Source organism: Balaenoptera borealis (assembly GCF_965194805.1).
Source record: "Balaenoptera borealis genome assembly, chromosome: 2".
Taxonomy (NCBI): Eukaryota; Metazoa; Chordata; class Mammalia; order Artiodactyla; family Balaenopteridae; genus Balaenoptera; species Balaenoptera borealis.
Window position 1 is genome coordinate 141767647 of NC_138867.1, and position 21752 is coordinate 141789398.

Here is a 21752-nt window from a genome sequence, read left to right on the forward strand (position 1 = left end):
ACCAAGCAACCTGGAAAGGCAAATCAGCGCTACAAGGAAGTCTCGCTTCCCATCGGTCAAAAGGGCCATGCTGAATAAAGTGTCAAAACCAGAAATGCAGGACAGGCCATGGAGAAACGGGAGCCTTGCTACGCTGATGGGCGGGATGTAAATTGCCAACAGCCACTCTGCAGAAGTGTACGGTGTGTCCTGAAACATCGAAAAAACTCAGCTTAGAGAGCATAGGGCACTTCCACTCACGGGCGTATAAATTGGGAAAACTAAAAATCAGCAAGACACAGGCACCCCAAAGTTTAGGGCTGCTCTGTTGACAAGAACCTCCACTTCGTTACACCTTAAATATCCCAGGAAAGAGAAAAATGGATAAAGAAGTTGTGGTCCTTTTGTACAATGGAATATCACTCAGCCATGAAATCAACGTCATAAGGCTAGTAGCAGCATGATGAGTGGATTTAGGTACGACGATTCTAAGTGAAATAAGTCACACAGAAAAAGACACTTATCATAAGATATCACTTATAGAGGGAATGTAAAAACCGCTACCCTTGAACTGAATTACAAAACAGAACAGAGTCACACGTTTAGAAAACACACTATGGCTGCTTAACGGGTAAGGTGAGGTGGGGTGATGCATAAAACAAGGGTTTCAAATTAGCTCAGAGACCGTTCCATAAACCCAATATGTAATAGACAAGACCTACTCTTTGCTCAGTGATCTGGACTCAAAACCCCCTATTCACCGCCCAAGAATATATCTGACTAGTAAGAATCTTAAAACCTATGTACTGATATCCCTCTGTAAGTGAGTCAAGTGGGTGTAAAGCGGCATAAACACAGCAGTGAAAAGCAGCTAAACCCCTTTATAAAAATCAATCACTTTTAAAATCCCGTGAAACAAAGACAGTGAAAGAGAGAGAAATTCTTACAAAATTCGTTCAAGGGCTGTGATGCCACCTGGATTGACCATATCTAGACCCACAGCTGATTGAGGCATAAGGGTGGACACTCTTGGGGCTGAGAGGTTTGGTGAGGTTGGGTGAGCAAATGCAGACCCTTTAGAGTAATACTGCGTGGTACCCATCCCATGGGTCCCAAATCTCCAGGTTCAAGGGCATCTTCCTACATCGAAAACATGCATGAGAATCCCAGAAGATGGTACATCGTGTGATCGGGAAAGGTTTCTAAAACGCACCTCATTTCTCATCTCCTTGTGCTCGGGTTCGCCATTCCAGCCGCTTTACTAGCAATCTCCCTCCTTGAGAATCAGCACCTTTAACCTCCTGTTCCGTACAGGTTGCAATTGGTCCTGAGGATGAACGGGAAGAGGGGGAACCAATGAGACACTAGCTCTAGGTGTTGGGACAGGCACAGGTCACTGTATTTTCCCATCAGGAAGAAGAATTAACCACAGCCTCAGCCTGCCGCCCGGGACCAGAATAGGGCCTGAAGGAATCCTGCGCTTTTGCGGCCAGCTCCCAAGAAAGCGAGTTGAAAAATGGAGCTCAGGGGCACTGCAATTCACAAACCTGCAGAGTTATAAATGATAACTCTCGTCCACAAATATATTGACGGAAGACAACGAAGAGGATTTGAAAGCAAGGCAGAATTGCAGGAAACAGATTTCAGGAGGTAGATTCGAATCGCCTTTAAAGCACGGGAAAAGCGGCAAAACCTCGACAATGATGCCCTTGGCCAAAAAGGGCGTATGCGTTTTTTCCTGAATATATTCAGGAAAAAACGCATACGCCCTTTTTGGCCAACCAAGCAACCTGGAAAGGCAAATCAGCGCTACAAGGAAGTCTCGCTTCCCATCGGTCAAAAGGGCCATGCTGAATAAAGTGTCAAAACCAGAAATGCAGGACAGGCCATGGAGAAACGGGAGCCTTGCTACGCTGATGGGCGGGATGTAAATTGCCAACAGCCACTCTGCAGAAGTGTACGGTGTGTCCTGAAACATCGAAAAAACTCAGCTTAGAGAGCATAGGGCACTTCCACTCACGGGCGTATAAATTGGGAAAACTAAAAATCAGCAAGGCACAGGCACCCCAAAGTTTAGGGCTGCTCTGTTGACAAGAACCTCCACTTCGTTACACCTTAAATATCCCAGGAAAGAGAAAAATGGATAAAGAAGTTGTGGTCCTTTTGTACAATGGAATATCACTCAGCCATGAAATCAACGTCATAAGGCTAGTAGCAGCATGATGAGTGGATTTAGGTACGACGATTCTAAGTGAAATAAGTCACACAGAAAAAGACACTTATCATAAGATATCACTTATAGAGGGAATGTAAAAACCGCTACCCTTGAACTGAATTACAAAACAGAACAGAGTCACACGTTTAGAAAACACACTATGGCTGCTTAACGGGTAAGGTGAGGTGGGGTGATGCATAAAACAAGGGTTTCAAATTAGCTCAGAGACCGTTCCATAAACCCAATATGTAATAGACAAGACCTACTCTTTGCTCAGTGATCTGGACTCAAAACCCCCTATTCACCGCCCAAGAATATATCTGACTAGTAAGAATCTTAAAACCTATGTACTGATATCCCTCTGTAAGTGAGTCAAGTGGGTGTAAAGCGGCATAAACACAGCAGTGAAAAGCAGCTAAACCCCTTTATAAAAATCAATCACTTTTAAAATCCCGTGAAACAAAGACAGTGAAAGAGAGAGAAATTCTTACAAAATTCGTTCAAGGGCTGTGATGCCACCTGGATTGACCATATCTAGACCCACAGCTGATTGAGGCATAAGGGTGGACACTCTTGGGGCTGAGAGGTTTGGTGAGGTTGGGTGAGCAAATGCAGACCCTTTAGAGTAATACTGCGTGGTACCCATCCCATGGGTCCCAAATCTCCAGGTTCAAGGGCATCTTCCTACATCGAAAACATGCATGAGAATCCCAGAAGATGGTACATCGTGTGATCGGGAAAGGTTTCTAAAACGCACCTCATTTCTCATCTCCTTGTGCTCGGGTTCGCCATTCCAGCCGCTTTACTAGCAATCTCCCTCCTTGAGAATCAGCACCTTTAACCTCCTGTTCCGTACAGGTTGCAATTGGTCCTGAGGATGAACGGGAAGAGGGGGAACCAATGAGACACTAGCTCTAGGTGTTGGGACAGGCACAGGTCACTCTATTTTCCCATCAGGAAGAAGAATTAACCACAGGCTCAGCCTGCCGCCCGGGACCAGAATAGGGCCTGAAGCAATCCTGCGCTTTTGCGGCCAGCTCCCAAGAAAGCGAGTTGAAAAATGGAGCTCAGGGACACTGCAATTCACAAACCTGCAGAGTTATAAATGATAACTCTCGTCCACAAATATATTGACGGAAGACAACGAAGAGGATTTGAAAGCAAGGCAGAATTGCAGGAAACAGATTTCAGGAGGTAGATTCGAATCGCCTTTAAAGCACGGGAAAAGCGGCAAAACCTCGACAATGATGCCCTTGGCCAAAAAGGGCGTATGCGTTTTTTCCTGAATATATTCAGGAAAAAACGCATACGCCCTTTTTGGCCAACCAAGCAACCTGGAAAGGCAAATCAGCGCTACAAAGAAGTCTCGCTTCCCATCGGTCAAAAGGGCCATGCTGAATAAAGTGTCAAAACCAGAAATGCAGGACAGGCCATGGAGAAACGGGAGCCTTGCTACGCTGATGGGCGGGATGTAAATTGCCAACAGCCACTCTGCAGAAGTGTACGGTGTGTCCTGAAACATCGAAAAAACTCAGCTTAGAGAGCATAGGGCACTTCCACTCACGGGCGTATAAATTGGGAAAACTAAAAATCAGCAAGGCACAGGCACCCCAAAGTTTAGGGCTGCTCTGTTGACAAGAACCTCCACTTCGTTACACCTTAAATATCCCAGGAAAGAGAAAAATGGATAAAGAAGTTGTGGTCCTTTTGTACAATGGAATATCACTCAGCCATGAAATCAACGTCATAAGGCTAGTAGCAGCATGATGAGTGGATTTAGGTACGACGATTCTAAGTGAAATAAGTCACACAGAAAAAGACACTTATCATAAGATATCACTTATAGAGGGAATGTAAAAACCGCTACCCTTGAACTGAATTACAAAACAGAACAGAGTCACACGTTTAGAAAACACACTATGGCTGCTTAACGGGTAAGGTGAGGTGGGGTGATGCATAAAACAAGGGTTTCAAATTAGCTCAGAGACCGTTCCATAAACCCAATATGTAATAGACAAGACCTACTCTTTGCTCAGTGATCTGGACTCAAAACCCCCTATTCACCGCCCAAGAATATATCTGACTAGTAAGAATCTTAAAACCTATGTACTGATATCCCTCTGTAAGTGAGTCAAGTGGGTGTAAAGCGGCATAAACACAGCAGTGAAAAGCAGCTAAACCCCTTTATAAAAATCAATCACTTTTAAAATCCCGTGAAACAAAGACAGTGAAAGAGAGAGAAATTCTTACAAAATTCGTTCAAGGGCTGTGATGCCACCTGGATTGACCATATCTAGACCCACAGCTGATTGAGGCATAAGGGTGGACACTCTTGGGGCTGAGAGGTTTGGTGAGGTTGGGTGAGCAAATGCAGACCCTTTAGAGTAATACTGCGTGGTACCCATCCCATGGGTCCCAAATCTCCAGGTTCAAGGGCATCTTCCTACATCGAAAACATGCATGAGAATCCCAGAAGATGGTACATCGTGTGATCGGGAAAGGTTTCTAAAACGCACCTCATTTCTCATCTCCTTGTGCTCGGGTTCGCCATTCCAGCTGCTTTACTAGCAATCTCCCTCCTTGAGAATCAGCACCTTTAACCTCCTGTTCCGTACAGGTTGCAATTTGTCCTGAGGATGAACGGGAAGAGGGGGAACCAATGAGACACTAGCTCTAGGTGTTGGGACAGGCACAGGTCACTCTATTTTCCCATCAGGAAGAAGAATTAACCACAGGCTCAGCCTGCCGCCCGGGACCAGAATAGGGCCTGAAGCAATCCTGCGCTTTTGCGGCCAGCTCCCAAGAAAGCGAGTTGAAAAATGGAGCTCAGGGGCACTGCAATTCACAAACCTGCAGAGTTATAAATGATAACTCTCGTCCACAAATATATTGACGGAAGACAACAGAGAGGATTTGAAAGCAAGGCAGAATTGCAGGAAACAGATTTCAGGAGGTAGATTCGAATCGCCTTTAAAGCACGGGAAAAGCGGCAAAACCTCGACAATGATGCCCTTGGCCAAAAAGGGCGTATGCGTTTTTTCCTGAATATATTCAGGAAAAAACGCATACGCCCTTTTTGGCCAACCAAGCAACCTGGAAAGGCAAATCAGCGCTACAAAGAAGTCTCGCTTCCCATCGGTCAAAAGGGCCATGCTGAATAAAGTGTCAAAACCAGAAATGCAGGACAGGCCATGGAGAAACGGGAGCCTTGCTACGCTGATGGGCGGGATGTAAATTGCCAACAGCCACTCTGCAGAAGTGTACAGTGTGTCCTGAAACATCGAAAAAACTCAGCTTAGAGAGCATAGGGCACTTCCACTCACGGGCGTATAAATTGGGAAAACTAAAAATCAGCAAGGCACAGGCACCCCAAAGTTTAGGGCTGCTCTGTTGACAAGAACCTCCACTTCGTTACACCTTAAATATCCCAGGAAAGAGAAAAATGGATAAAGAAGTTGTGGTCCTTTTGTACAATGGAATATCACTCAGTCATGAAATCAACGTCATAAGGCTAGTAGCAGCATGATGAGTGGATTTAGGTACGACGATTCTAAGTGAAATAAGTCACACAGAAAAAGACACTTATCATAAGATATCACTTATAGAGGGAATGTAAAAACCGCTACCCTTGAACTGAATTACAAAACAGAACAGAGTCACACGTTTAGAAAACACACTATGGCTGCTTAACGGGAAAGGTGAGGTGGGGTGATGCCTAAAACAAGGGTTTCAAATTAGCTCAGAGACCGTTCCATAAACCCAATATGTAATAGACAAGACCTACTCCTTGCTCAGTGATCTGGACTCAAAACCCCCTATTCACCGCCCAAGAATATATCTGACTAGTAAGAATCTTAAAACCTATGTACTGATATCCCTCTGTAAGTGAGTCAAGTGGGTGTAAAGCGGCATAAACACAGCAGTGAAAAGCAGCTAAACCCCTTTATAAAAATCAATCACTTTTAAAAACCCGTGAAACAAAGACAGTGAAAGAGAGAGAAATTCTTACAAAATTCGTTCAAGGGCTGTGATGCCACCTGGATTGACCATATCTAGACCCACAGCTGATTGAGGCATAAGGGTGGACACTCTTGGGGCTGAGAGGTTTGGTGAGGTTGGGTGAGCAAATGCAGACCCTTTAGAGTAATACTGCGTGGTACCCATCCCATGGGTTCCAAATCTCCAGGTTCAAGGGCATCTTCCTACATCGAAAACATGCATGAGAATCCCAGAAGATGGTACATCGTGTGATCGGGAAAGGTTTCTAAAACGCACCTCATTTCTCATCTCCTTGTGCTCGGGTTCGCCATTCCAGCCGCTTTACTAGCAATCTCCCTCCTTGAGAATCAGCACCTTTAACCTCCTGTTCCGTACAGGTTGCAATTTGTCCTGAGGATGAACGGGAAGAGGGGGAACCAATGAGACACTAGCTCTAGGTGTTGGGACAGGCACAGGTCACTCTATTTTCCCATCAGGAAGAAGAATTAACCACAGGCTCAGCCTGCCGCCCGGGACCAGAATAGGGCCTGAAGCAATCCTGCGCTTTTGCGGCCAGCTCCCAAGAAAGCGAGTTGAAAAATGGAGCTCAGGGGCACTGCAATTCACAAACCTGCAGAGTTATAAATGATAACTCTCGTCCACAAATATATTGACGGAAGACAACAGAGAGGATTTGAAAGCAAGGCAGAATTGCAGGAAACAGATTTCAGGAGGTAGATTCGAATCGCCTTTAAAGCACGGGAAAAGCGGCAAAACCTCGACAATGATGCCCTTGGCCAAAAAGGGCGTATGCGTTTTTTCCTGAATATATTCAGGAAAAAACGCATACGCCCTTTTTGGCCAACCAAGCAACCTGGAAAGGCAAATCAGCGCTACAAAGAAGTCTCGCTTCCCATCGGTCAAAAGGGCCATGCTGAATAAAGTGTCAAAACCAGAAATGCAGGACAGGCCATGGAGAAACGGGAGCCTTGCTACGCTGATGGGCGGGATGTAAATTGCCAACAGCCACTCTGCAGAAGTGTACGGTGTGTCCTGAAACATCGAAAAAACTCAGCTTAGAGAGCATAGGGCACTTCCACTCACGGGCGTATAAATTGGGAAAACTAAAAATCAGCAAGGCACAGGCACCCCAAAGTTTAGGGCTGCTCTGTTGACAAGAACCTCCACTTCGTTACACCTTAAATATCCCAGGAAAGAGAAAAATGGATAAAGAAGTTGTGGTCCTTTTGTACAATGGAATATCACTCAGTCATGAAATCAACGTCATAAGGCTAGTAGCAGCATGATGAGTGGATTTAGGTACGACGATTCTAAGTGAAATAAGTCACACAGAAAAAGACACTTATCATAAGATATCACTTATAGAGGGAATGTAAAAACCGCTACCCTTGAACTGAATTACAAAACAGAACAGAGTCACACGTTTAGAAAACACACTATGGCTGCTTAACGGGAAAGGTGAGGTGGGGTGATGCCTAAAACAAGGGTTTCAAATTAGCTCAGAGACCGTTCCATAAACCCAATATGTAATAGACAAGACCTACTCCTTGCTCAGTGATCTGGACTCAAAACCCCCTATTCACCGCCCAAGAATATATCTGACTAGTAAGAATCTTAAAACCTATGTACTGATATCCCTCTGTAAGTGAGTCAAGTGGGTGTAAAGCGGCATAAACACAGCAGTGAAAAGCAGCTAAACCCCTTTATAAAAATCAATCACTTTTAAAATCCCGTGAAACAAAGACAGTGAAAGAGAGAGAAATTCTTACAAAATTCGTTCAAGGGCTGTGATGCCACCTGGATTGACCATATCTAGACCCACAGCTGATTGAGGCATAAGGGTGGACACTCTTGGGGCTGAGAGGTTTGGTGAGGTTGGGTGAGCAAATGCAGACCCTTTAGAGTAATACTGCGTGGTACCCATCCCATGGGTCCCAAATCTCCAGGTTCAAGGGCATCTTCCTACATCGAAAACATGCATAAGAATCCCAGAAGATGGTACATCGTGTGATCGGGAAAGGTTTCTAAAACGCACCTCATTTCTCATCTCCTTGTGCTCGGGTTCGCCATTCCAGCCGCTTTACTAGCAATCTCCCTCCTTGAGAATCAGCACCTTTAACCTCCTGTTCCGTACAGGTTGCAATTGGTCCTGAGGATGAACGGGAAGAGGGGGAACCAATGAGACACTAGCTCTAGGTGTTGGGACAGGCACAGGTCACTGTATTTTCCCATCAGGAAGAAGAATTAACCACAGCCTCAGCCTGCCGCCCGGGACCAGAATAGGGCCTGAAGGAATCCTGCGCTTTTGCGGCCAGCTCCCATGAAAGCGAGTTGAAAAATGGAGCTCAGGGGCACTGCAATTCACAAACCTGCAGAGTTATAAAGATAACTCTCGTCCACAAATATATTGACGGAAGACAACGAAGAGGATTTGAAAGCAAGGCAGAATTGCAGGAAACAGATTTCAGGAGGTAGATTCGAATCGCCTTTAAAGCACGGGAAAAGCGGCAAAACCTCGACAATGATGCCCTTGGCCAAAAAGGGCGTATGCGTTTTTTCCTGAATATATTCAGGAAAAAACGCATACGCCCTTTTTGGCCAACCAAGCAACCTGGAAAGGCAAATCAGCGCTACAAGGAAGTCTCGCTTCCCATCGGTCAAAAGGGCCATGCTGAATAAAGTGTCAAAACCAGAAATGCAGGACAGGCCATGGAGAAACGGGAGCCTTGCTACGGTGATGGGCGGGATGTAAATTGCCAACAGCCACTCTGCAGAAGTGTACGGTGTGTCCTGAAACATCGAAAAAACTCAGCTTAGAGAGCATAGGGCACTTCCACTCACGGGCGTATAAATTGGGAAAACTAAAAATCAGCAAGGCACAGGCACCCCAAAGTTTAGGGCTGCTCTGTTGACAAGAACCTCCACTTCGTTACACCTTAAATATCCCAGGAAAGAGAAAAATGGATAAAGAAGTTGTGGTCCTTTTGTACAATGGAATATCACTCAGCCATGAAATCAACGTCATAAGGCTAGTAGCAGCATGATGAGTGGATTTAGGTACGACGATTCTAAGTGAAATAAGTCACACAGAAAAAGACACTTATCATAAGATATCACTTATAGAGGGAATGTAAAAACCGCTACCCTTGAACTGAATTACAAAACAGAACAGAGTCACACGTTTAGAAAACACACTATGGCTGCTTAACGGGTAAGGTGAGGTGGGGTGATGCATAAAACAAGGGTTTCAAATTAGCTCAGAGACCGTTCCATAAACCCAATATGTAATAGACAAGACCTACTCTTTGCTCAGTGATCTGGACTCAAAACCCCCTATTCACCGCCCAAGAATATATCTGACTAGTAAGAATCTTAAAACCTATGTACTGATATCCCTCTGTAAGTGAGTCAAGTGGGTGTAAAGCGGCATAAACACAGCAGTGAAAAGCAGCTAAACCCCTTTATAAAAATCAATCACTTTTAAAATCCCGTGAAACAAAGACAGTGAAAGAGAGAGAAATTCTTACAAAATTCGTTCAAGGGCTGTGATGCCACCTGGATTGACCATATCTAGACCCACAGCTGATTGAGGCATAAGGGTGGACACTCTTGGGGCTGAGAGGTTTGGTGAGGTTGGGTGAGCAAATGCAGACCCTTTAGAGTAATACTGCGTGGTACCCATCCCATGGGTCCCAAATCTCCAGGTTCAAGGGCATCTTCCTACATCGAAAACATGCATGAGAATCCCAGAAGATGGTACATCGTGTGATCGGGAAAGGTTTCTAAAACGCACCTCATTTCTCATCTCCTTGTGCTCGGGTTCGCCATTCCAGCCGCTTTACTAGCAATCTCCCTCCTTGAGAATCAGCACCTTTAACCTCCTGTTCCGTACAGGTTGCAATTGGTCCTGAGGATGAACGGGAAGAGGGGGAACCAATGAGACACTAGCTCTAGGTGTTGGGACAGGCACAGGTCACTGTATTTTCCCATCAGGAAGAAGAATTAACCACAGCCTCAGCCTGCCGCCCGGGACCAGAATAGGGCCTGAAGGAATCCTGCGCTTTTGCGGCCAGCTCCCAAGAAAGCGAGTTGAAAAATGGAGCTCAGGGGCACTGCAATTCACAAACCTGCAGAGTTATAAATGATAACTCTCGTCCACAAATATATTGACGGAAGACAACAGAGAGGATTTGAAAGCAAGGCAGAATTGCAGGAAACAGATTTCAGGAGGTAGATTCGAATCGCCTTTAAAGCACGGGAAAAGCGGCAAAACCTCGACAATGATGCCCTTGGCCAAAAAGGGCGTATGCGTTTTTTCCTGAATATATTCAGGAAAAAACGCATACGCCCTTTTTGGCCAACCAAGCAACCTGGAAAGGCAAATCAGCGCTACAAAGAAGTCTCGCTTCCCATCGGTCAAAAGGGCCATGCTGAATAAAGTGTCAAAACCAGAAATGCAGGACAGGCCATGGAGAAACGGGAGCCTTGCTACGCTGATGGGCGGGATGTAAATTGCCAACAGCCACTCTGCAGAAGTGTACGGTGTGTCCTGAAACATCGAAAAAACTCAGCTTAGAGAGCATAGGGCACTTCCACTCACGGGCGTATAAATTGGGAAAACTAAAAATCAGCAAGGCACAGGCACCCCAAAGTTTAGGGCTGCTCTGTTGACAAGAACCTCCACTTCGTTACACCTTAAATATCCCAGGAAAGAGAAAAATGGATAAAGAAGTTGTGGTCCTTTTGTACAATGGAATATCACTCAGCCATGAAATCAACGTCATAAGGCTAGTAGCAGCATGATGAGTGGATTTAGGTACGACGATTCTAAGTGAAATAAGTCACACAGAAAAAGACACTTATCATAAGATATCACTTATAGAGGGAATGTAAAAACCGCTACCCTTGAACTGAATTACAAAACAGAACAGAGTCACACGTTTAGAAAACACACTATGGCTGCTTAACGGGTAAGGTGAGGTGGGGTGATGCATAAAACAAGGGTTTCAAATTAGCTCAGAGACCGTTCCATAAACCCAATATGTAATAGACAAGACCTACTCCTTGCTCAGTGATCTGGACTCAAAACCCCCTATTCACCGCCCAAGAATATATCTGACTAGTAAGAATCTTAAAACCTATGTACTGATATCCCTCTGTAAGTGAGTCAAGTGGGTGTAAAGCGGCATAAACACAGCAGTGAAAAGCAGCTAATCCCCTTTATAAAAATCAATCACTTTTAAAATCCCGTGAAACAAAGACAGTGAAAGAGAGAGAAATTCTTACAAAATTCGTTCAAGGGCTGTGATGCCACCTGGATTGACCATATCTAGACCCACAGCTGATTGAGGCATAAGGGTGGACACTCTTGGGGCTGAGAGGTTTGGTGAGGTTGGGTGAGCAAATGCAGACCCTTTAGAGTAATACTGCGTGGTACCCATCCCATGGGTCCCAAATCTCCAGGTTCAAGGGCATCTTCCTACATCGAAAACATGCATGAGAATCCCAGAAGATGGTACATCGTGTGATCGGGAAAGGTTTCTAAAACGCACCTCATTTCTCATCTCCTTGTGCTCGGGTTCGCCATTCCAGCCGCTTTACTAGCAATCTCCCTCCTTGAGAATCAGCACCTTTAACCTCCTGTTCCGTACAGGTTGCAATTGGTCCTGAGGATGAACGGGAAGAGGGGGAACCAATGAGACACTAGCTCTAGGTGTTGGGACAGGCACAGGTCACTGTATTTTCCCATCAGGAAGAAGAATTAACCACAGCCTCAGCCTGCCGCCCGGGACCAGAATAGGGCCTGAAGCAATCCTGCGCTTTTGCGGCCAGCTCCCAAGAAAGCGAGTTGAAAAATGGAGCTCAGGGGCACTGCAATTCACAAACCTGCAGAGTTATAAATGATAACTCTCGTCCACAAATATATTGACGGAAGACAACAGAGAGGATTTGAAAGCAAGGCAGAATTGCAGGAAACAGATTTCAGGAGGTAGATTCGAATCGCCTTTAAAGCACGGGAAAAGCGGCAAAACCTCGACAATGATGCCCTTGGCCAAAAAGGGCGTATGCGTTTTTTCCTGAATATATTCAGGAAAAAACGCATACGCCCTTTTTGGCCAACCAAGCAACCTGGAAAGGCAAATCAGCGCTACAAAGAAGTCTCGCTTCCCATCGGTCAAAAGGGCCATGCTGAATAAAGTGTCAAAACCAGAAATGCAGGACAGGCCATGGAGAAACGGGAGCCTTGCTACGCTGATGGGCGGGATGTAAATTGCCAACAGCCACTCTGCAGAAGTGTACAGTGTGTCCTGAAACATCGAAAAAACTCAGCTTAGAGAGCATAGGGCACTTCCACTCACGGGCGTATAAATTGGGAAAACTAAAAATCAGCAAGGCACAGGCACCCCAAAGTTTAGGGCTGCTCTGTTGACAAGAACCTCCACTTCGTTACACCTTAAATATCCCAGGAAAGAGAAAAATGGATAAAGAAGTTGTGGTCCTTTTGTACAATGGAATATCACTCAGTCATGAAATCAACGTCATAAGGCTAGTAGCAGCATGATGAGTGGATTTAGGTACGACGATTCTAAGTGAAATAAGTCACACAGAAAAAGACACTTATCATAAGATATCACTTATAGAGGGAATGTAAAAACCGCTACCCTTGAACTGAATTACAAAACAGAACAGAGTCACACGTTTAGAAAACACACTATGGCTGCTTAACGGGAAAGGTGAGGTGGGGTGATGCCTAAAACAAGGGTTTCAAATTAGCTCAGAGACCGTTCCATAAACCCAATATGTAATAGACAAGACCTACTCCTTGCTCAGTGATCTGGACTCAAAACCCCCTATTCACCGCCCAAGAATATATCTGACTAGTAAGAATCTTAAAACCTATGTACTGATATCCCTCTGTAAGTGAGTCAAGTGGGTGTAAAGCGGCATAAACACAGCAGTGAAAAGCAGCTAAACCCCTTTATAAAAATCAATCACTTTTAAAAACCCGTGAAACAAAGACAGTGAAAGAGAGAGAAATTCTTACAAAATTCGTTCAAGGGCTGTGATGCCACCTGGATTGACCATATCTAGACCCACAGCTGATTGAGGCATAAGGGTGGACACTCTTGGGGCTGAGAGGTTTGGTGAGGTTGGGTGAGCAAACGCAGACCCTTTAGAGTAATACTGCGTGGTACCCATCCCATGGGTTCCAAATCTCCAGGTTCAAGGGCATCTTCCTACATCGAAAACATGCATGAGAATCCCAGAAGATGGTACATCGTGTGATCGGGAAAGGTTTCTAAAACGCACCTCATTTCTCATCTCCTTGTGCTCGGGTTCGCCATTCCAGCCGCTTTACTAGCAATCTCCCTCCTTGAGAATCAGCACCTTTAACCTCCTGTTCCGTACAGGTTGCAATTTGTCCTGAGGATGAACGGGAAGAGGGGGAACCAATGAGACACTAGCTCTAGGTGTTGGGACAGGCACAGGTCACTCTATTTTCCCATCAGGAAGAAGAATTAACCACAGGCTCAGCCTGCCGCCCGGGACTAGAATAGGGCCTGAAGCAATCCTGCGCTTTTGCGGCCAGCTCCCAAGAAAGCGAGTTGAAAAATGGAGCTCAGGGGCACTGCAATTCACAAACCTGCAGAGTTATAAATGATAACTCTCGTCCACAAATATATTGACGGAAGACAACAGAGAGGATTTGAAAGCAAGGCAGAATTGCAGGAAACAGATTTCAGGAGGTAGATTCGAATCGCCTTTAAAGCACGGGAAAAGCGGCAAAACCTCGACAATGATGCCCTTGGCCAAAAAGGGCGTATGCGTTTTTTCCTGAATATATTCAGGAAAAAACGCATACGCCCTTTTTGGCCAACCAAGCAACCTGGAAAGGCAAATCAGCGCTACAAAGAAGTCTCGCTTCCCATCGGTCAAAAGGGCCATGCTGAATAAAGTGTCAAAACCAGAAATGCAGGACAGGCCATGGAGAAACGGGAGCCTTGCTACGCTGATGGGCGGGATGTAAATTGCCAACAGCCACTCTGGAGAAGTGTACGGTGTGTCCTGAAACATCGAAAAAACTCAGCTTAGAGAGCATAGGGCACTTCCACTCACGGGCGTATAAATTGGGAAAACTAAAAATCAGCAAGGCACAGGCACCCCAAAGTTTAGGGCTGCTCTGTTGACAAGAACCTCCACTTCGTTACACCTTAAATATCCCAGGAAAGAGAAAAATGGATAAAGAAGTTGTGGTCCTTTTGTACAATGGAATATCACTCAGTCATGAAATCAACGTCATAAGGCTAGTAGCAGCATGATGAGTGGATTTAGGTACGACGATTCTAAGTGAAATAAGTCACACAGAAAAAGACACTTATCATAAGATATCACTTATAGAGGGAATGTAAAAACCGCTACCCTTGAACTGAATTACAAAACAGAACAGAGTCACACGTTTAGAAAACACACTATGGCTGCTTAACGGGAAAGGTGAGGTGGGGTGATGCCTAAAACAAGGGTTTCAAATTAGCTCAGAGACCGTTCCATAAACCCAATATGTAATAGACAAGACCTACTCCTTGCTCAGTGATCTGGACTCAAAACCCCCTATTCACCGCCCAAGAATATATCTGACTAGTAAGAATCTTAAAACCTATGTACTGATATCCCTCTGTAAGTGAGTCAAGTGGGTGTAAAGCGGCATAAACACAGCAGTGAAAAGCAGCTAAACCCCTTTATAAAAATCAATCACTTTTAAAATCCCGTGAAACAAAGACAGTGAAAGAGAGAGAAATTCTTACAAAATTCGTTCAAGGGCTGTGATGCCACCTGGATTGACCATATCTAGACCCACAGCTGATTGAGGCATAAGGGTGGACACTCTTGGGGCTGAGAGGTTTGGTGAGGTTGGGTGAGCAAATGCAGACCCTTTAGAGTAATACTGCGTGGTACCCATCCCATGGGTCCCAAATCTCCAGGTTCAAGGGCATCTTCCTACATCGAAAACATGCATAAGAATCCCAGAAGATGGTACATCGTGTGATCGGGAAAGGTTTCTAAAACGCACCTCATTTCTCATCTCCTTGTGCTCGGGTTCGCCATTCCAGCCGCTTTACTAGCAATCTCCCTCCTTGAGAATCAGCACCTTTAACCTCCTGTTCCGTACAGGTTGCAATTGGTCCTGAGGATGAACGGGAAGAGGGGGAACCAATGAGACACTAGCTCTAGGTGTTGGGACAGGCACAGGTCACTGTATTTTCCCATCAGGAAGAAGAATTAACCACAGCCTCAGCCTGCCGCCCGGGACCAGAATAGGGCCTGAAGGAATCCTGCGCTTTTGCGGCCAGCTCCCAAGAAAGCGAGTTGAAAAATGGAGCTCAGGGGCACTGCAATTCACAAACCTGCAGAGTTATAAAGATAACTCTCGTCCACAAATATATTGACGGAAGACAACGAAGAGGATTTGAAAGCAAGGCAGAATTGCAGGAAACAGATTTCAGGAGGTAGATTCGAATCGCCTTTAAAGCACGGGAAAAGCGGCAAAACCTCGACAATGATACCCTTGGCCAAAAAGGGCGTATGCGTTTTTTCCTGAATATATTCAGGAAAAAACGCATACGCCCTTTTTGGCCAACCAAGCAACCTGGAAAGGCAAATCAGCGCTACAAGGAAGTCTCGCTTCCCATCGGTCAAAAGGGCCATGCTGAATAAAGTGTCAAAACCAGAAATGCAGGACAGGCCATGGAGAAACGGGAGCCTTGCTACGGTGATGGGCGGGATGTAAATTGCCAACAGCCACTCTGCAGAAGTGTACGGTGTGTCCTGAAACATCGAAAAAACTCAGCTTAGAGAGCATAGGGCACTTCCACTCACGGGCGTATAAATTGGGAAAACTAAAAATCAGCAAGACACAGGCACCCCAAAGTTTAGGGCTGCTCTGTTGACAAGAACCTCCACTTCGTTACACCTTAAATATCCCAGGAAAGAGAAAAATGGATAAAGAAGTTGTGGTCCTTTTGTACAATGGAATATCACTCAGCCATGAAATCAACGTCATAAGGCTAGTAGCAGCATGATGAGTGGATTTAGGTACGACGATTCTAAGTGAAATAAGTCACACAGAAAAAGACACTTATCATAAGATATCACTTATAGAGGGAATGTAAAAACCGCTACCCTTGAACTGAATTACAAAACAGAACAGAGTCACACGTTTAGAAAACACACTATGGCTGCTTAACGGGTAAGGTGAGGTGGGGTGATGCCTAAAACAAGGGTTTCAAATTAGCTCAGAGACCGTTCCATAAACCCAATATGTAATAGACAAGACCTACTCTTTGCTCAGTGATCTGGACTCAAAACCCCCTATTCACCGCCCAAGAATATATCTGACTAGTAAGAATCTTAAAACCTATGTACTGATATCCCTCTGTAAGTGAGTCAAGTGGGTGTAAAGCGGCATAAACACAGCAGTGAAAAGCAGCTAAACCCCTTTATAAAAATCAATCACTTTTAAAATCCCGTGAAACAAAGACAGTGAAAGAGAGAGAAATTCTTACAAAATTCGTTCAAGGGCTGTGATGCCACCTGGATTGACCATATCTAGACCCACAGCTGATTGAGGCATAAGGGTGGACACTCTTGGGGCTGAGAGGTTTGGTGAGGTTGGGTGAGCAAATGCAGACCCTTTAGAGTAATACTGCGTGGTACCCATCCCATGGGTCCCAAATCTCCAGGTTCAAGGGCATCTTCCTACATCGAAAACATGCATGAGAATCCCAGAAGATGGTACATCGTGTGATCGGGAAAGGTTTCTAAAACGCACCTCATTTCTCATCTCCTTGTGCTCGGGTTCGCCATTCCAGCCGCTTTACTAGCAATCTCCCTCCTTGAGAATCAGCACCTTTAACCTCCTGTTCCGTACAGGTTGCAATTGGTCCTGAGGATGAACGGGAAGAGGGGGAACCAATGAGACACTAGCTCTAGGTGTTGGGACAGGCACAGGTCACTCTATTTTCCCATCAGGAAGAAGAATTAACCACAGCCTCAGCCTGCCGCCCGGGACCAGAATAGGGCCTGAAGGAATCCTGCGCTTTTGCGGCCAGCTCCCAAGAAAGCGAGTTGAAAAATGGAGCTCAGGGGCACTGCAATTCACAAACCTGCAGAGTTATAAATGATAACTCTCGTCCACAAATATATTGACGGAAGACAACAGAGAGGATTTGAAAGCAAGGCAGAATTGCAGGAAACAGATTTCAGGAGGTAGATTCGAATCGCCTTTAAAGCACGGGAAAAGCGGCAAAACCTCGACAATGATGCCCTTGGCCAAAAAGGGCGTATGCGTTTTTTCCTGAATATATTCAGGAAAAAACGCATACGCCCTTTTTGGCCAACCAAGCAACCTGGAAAGGCAAATCAGCGCTACAAAGAAGTCTCGCTTCCCATCGGTCAAAAGGGCCATGCTGAATAAAGTGTCAAAACCAGAAATGCAGGACAGGCCATGGAGAAACGGGAGCCTTGCTACGCTGATGGGCGGGATGTAAATTGCCAACAGCCACTCTGCAGAAGTGTACGGTGTGTCCTGAAACATCGAAAAAACTCAGCTTAGAGAGCATAGGGCACTTCCACTCACGGGCGTATAAATTGGGAAAACTAAAAATCAGCAAGGCACAGGCACCCCAAAGTTTAGGGCTGCTCTGTTGACAAGAACCTCCACTTCGTTACACCTTAAATATCCCAGGAAAGAGAAAAATGGATAAAGAAGTTGTGGTCCTTTTGTACAATGGAATATCACTCAGCCATGAAATCAACGTCATAAGGCTAGTAGCAGCATGATGAGTGGATTTAGGTACGACGATTCTAAGTGAAATAAGTCACACAGAAAAAGACACTTATCATAAGATATCACTTATAGAGGGAATGTAAAAACCGCTACCCTTGAACTGAATTACAAAACAGAACAGAGTCACACGTTTAGAAAACACACTATGGCTGCTTAACGGGTAAGGTGAGGTGGGGTGATGCATAAAACAAGGGTTTCAAATTAGCTCAGAGACCGTTCCATAAACCCAATATGTAATAGACAAGACCTACTCCTTGCTCAGTGATCTGGACTCAAAACCCCCTATTCACCGCCCAAGAATATATCTGACTAGTAAGAATCTTAAAACCTATGTACTGATATCCCTCTGTAAGTGAGTCAAGTGGGTGTAAAGCGGCATAAACACAGCAGTGAAAAGCAGCTAATCCCCTTTATAAAAATCAATCACTTTTAAAATCCCGTGAAACAAAGACAGTGAAAGAGAGAGAAATTCTTACAAAATTCGTTCAAGGGCTGTGATGCCACCTGGATTGACCATATCTAGACCCACAGCTGATTGAGGCATAAGGGTGGACACTCTTGGGGCTGAGAGGTTTGGTGAGGTTGGGTGAGCAAATGCAGACCCTTTAGAGTAATACTGCGTGGTACCCATCCCATGGGTCCCAAATCTCCAGGTTCAAGGGCATCTTCCTACATCGAAAACATGCATGAGAATCCCAGAAGATGGTACATCGTGTGATCGGGAAAGGTTTCTAAAACGCACCTCATTTCTCATCTCCTTGTGCTCGGGTTCGCCATTCCAGCCGCTTTACTAGCAATCTCCCTCCTTGAGAATCAGCACCTTTAACCTCCTGTTCCGTACAGGTTGCAATTGGTCCTGAGGATGAACGGGAAGAGGGGGAACCAATGAGACACTAGCTCTAGGTGTTGGGACAGGCACAGGTCACTGTATTTTCCCATCAGGAAGAAGAATTAACCACAGCCTCAGCCTGCCGCCCGGGACCAGAATAGGGCCTGAAGCAATCCTGCGCTTTTGCGGCCAGCTCCCAAGAAAGCGAGTTGAAAAATGGAGCTCAGGGGCACTGCAATTCACAAACCTGCAGAGTTATAAATGATAACTCTCGTCCACAAATATATTGACGGAAGACAACAGAGAGGATTTGAAAGCAAGGCAGAATTGCAGGAAACAGATTTCAGGAGGTAGATTCGAATCGCCTTTAAAGCACGGGAAAAGCGGCAAAACCTCGACAATGATGCCCTTGGCCAAAAAGGGCGTATGCGTTTTTTCCTGAATATATTCAGGAAAAAACGCATACGCCCTTTTTGGCCAACCAAGCAACCTGGAAAGGCAAATCAGCGCTACAAAGAAGTCTCGCTTCCCATCGGTCAAAAGGGCCATGCTGAATAAAGTGTCAAAACCAGAAATGCAGGACAGGCCATGGAGAAACGGGAGCCTTGCTACGCTGATGGGCGGGATGTAAATTGCCAACAGCCACTCTGCAGAAGTGTACAGTGTGTCCTGAAACATCGAAAAAACTCAGCTTAGAGAGCATAGGGCACTTCCACTCACGGGCGTATAAATTGGGAAAACTAAAAATCAGCAAGGCACAGGCACCCCAAAGTTTAGGGCTGCTCTGTTGACAAGAACCTCCACTTCGTTACACCTTAAATATCCCAGGAAAGAGAAAAATGGATAAAGAAGTTGTGGTCCTTTTGTACAATGGAATATCACTCAGTCATGAAATCAACGTCATAAGGCTAGTAGCAGCATGATGAGTGGATTTAGGTACGACGATTCTAAGTGAAATAAGTCACACAGAAAAAGACACTTATCATAAGATATCACTTATAGAGGGAATGTAAAAACCGCTACCCTTGAACTGAATTACAAAACAGAACAGAGTCACACGTTTAGAAAACACACTATGGCTGCTTAACGGGAAAGGTGAGGTGGGGTGATGCCTAAAACAAGGGTTTCAAATTAGCTCAGAGACCGTTCCATAAACCCAATATGTAATAGACAAGACCTACTCCTTGCTCAGTGATCTGGACTCAAAACCCCCTATTCACCGCCCAAGAATATATCTGACTAGTAAGAATCTTAAAACCTATGTACTGATATCCCTCTGTAAGTGAGTCAAGTGGGTGTAAAGCGGCATAAACACAGCAGTGAAAAGCAGCTAAACCCCTTTATAAAAATCAATCACTTTTAAAAACCCGTGAAACAAAGACAGTGAAAGAGAGAGAAATTCTTACAAAATTCGTTCAAGGGCTGTGATGCCACCTGGATTGACCATATCTAGACCCACAGCTGATTGAGGCATAAGGGTGGACACTCTTGGGGCTGAGAGGTTTGGTGAGGTTGGGTGAGCAAACGCAGACCCTTTAGAGTAATACTGCGTGGTACCCATCCCATGGGTTCCAAATCTCCAGGTTCAAGGGCATCTTCCTACATCGAAAACATGCATGAGAATCCCAGAAGATGGTACATCGTGTGATCGGGAAAGGTTTCTAAAACGCACCTCATTTCTCATCTCCTTGTGCTCGGGTTCGCCATTCCAGCCGCTTTACTAGCAATCTCCCTCCTTGAGAATCAGCACCTTTAACCTCCTGTTCCGTACAGGTTGCAATTTGTCCTGAGGATGAACGGGAAGAGGGGGAACCAATGAGACACTAGCTCTAGGTGTTGGGACAGGCACAGGTCACTCTATTTTCCCATCAGGAAGAAGAATTAACCACAGGCTCAGCCTGCCGCCCGGGACCAGAATAGGGCCTGAAGCAATCCTGCGCTTTTGCGGCCAGCTCCCAAGAAAGCGAGTTGAAAAATGGAGCTCAGGGGCACTGCAATTCACAAACCTGCAGAGTTATAAATGATAACTCTCGTCCACAAATATATTGACGGAAGACAACAGAGAGGATTTGAAAGCAAGGCAGAATTGCAGGAAACAGATTTCAGGAGGTAGATTCGAATCGCCTTTAAAGCACGGGAAAAGCGGCAAAACCTCGACAATGATGCCCTTGGCCAAAAAGGGCGTATGCGTTTTTTCCTGAATATATTCAGGAAAAAACGCATACGCCCTTTTTGGCCAACCAAGCAACCTGGAAAGGCAAATCAGCGCTACAAAGAAGTCTCGCTTCCCATCGGTCAAAAGGGCCATGCTGAATAAAGTGTCAAAACCAGAAATGCAGGACAGGCCATGGAGAAACGGGAGCCTTGCTACGGTGATGGGCGGGATGTAAATTGCCAACAGCCACTCTGCAGAAGTGTACGGTGTGTCCTGAAACATCGAAAAAACTCAGCTTAGAGAGCATAGGGCACTTCCACTCACGGGCGTATAAATTGGGAAAACTAAAAATCAGCAAGGCACAGGCACCCCAAAGTTTAGGGCTGCTCTGTTGACAAGAACCTCCACTTCGTTACACCTTAAATATCCCAGGAAAGAGAAAAATGGATGAAGAAGTTGTGGTCCTTTTGTACAATGGAATATCACTCAGCCATGAAATCAACGTCATAAGGCTAGTAGCAGCATGATGAGTGGATTTAGGTACGACGATTCTAAGTGAAATAAGTCACACAGAAAAAGACACTTATCATAAGATATCACTTATAGAGGGAATGTAAAAACCGCTACCCTTGAACTGAATTACAAAACAGAACAGAGTCACACGTTTAGAAAACACACTATGGCTGCTTAACGGGAAAGGTGAGGTGGGGTGATGCATAAAACAAGGGTT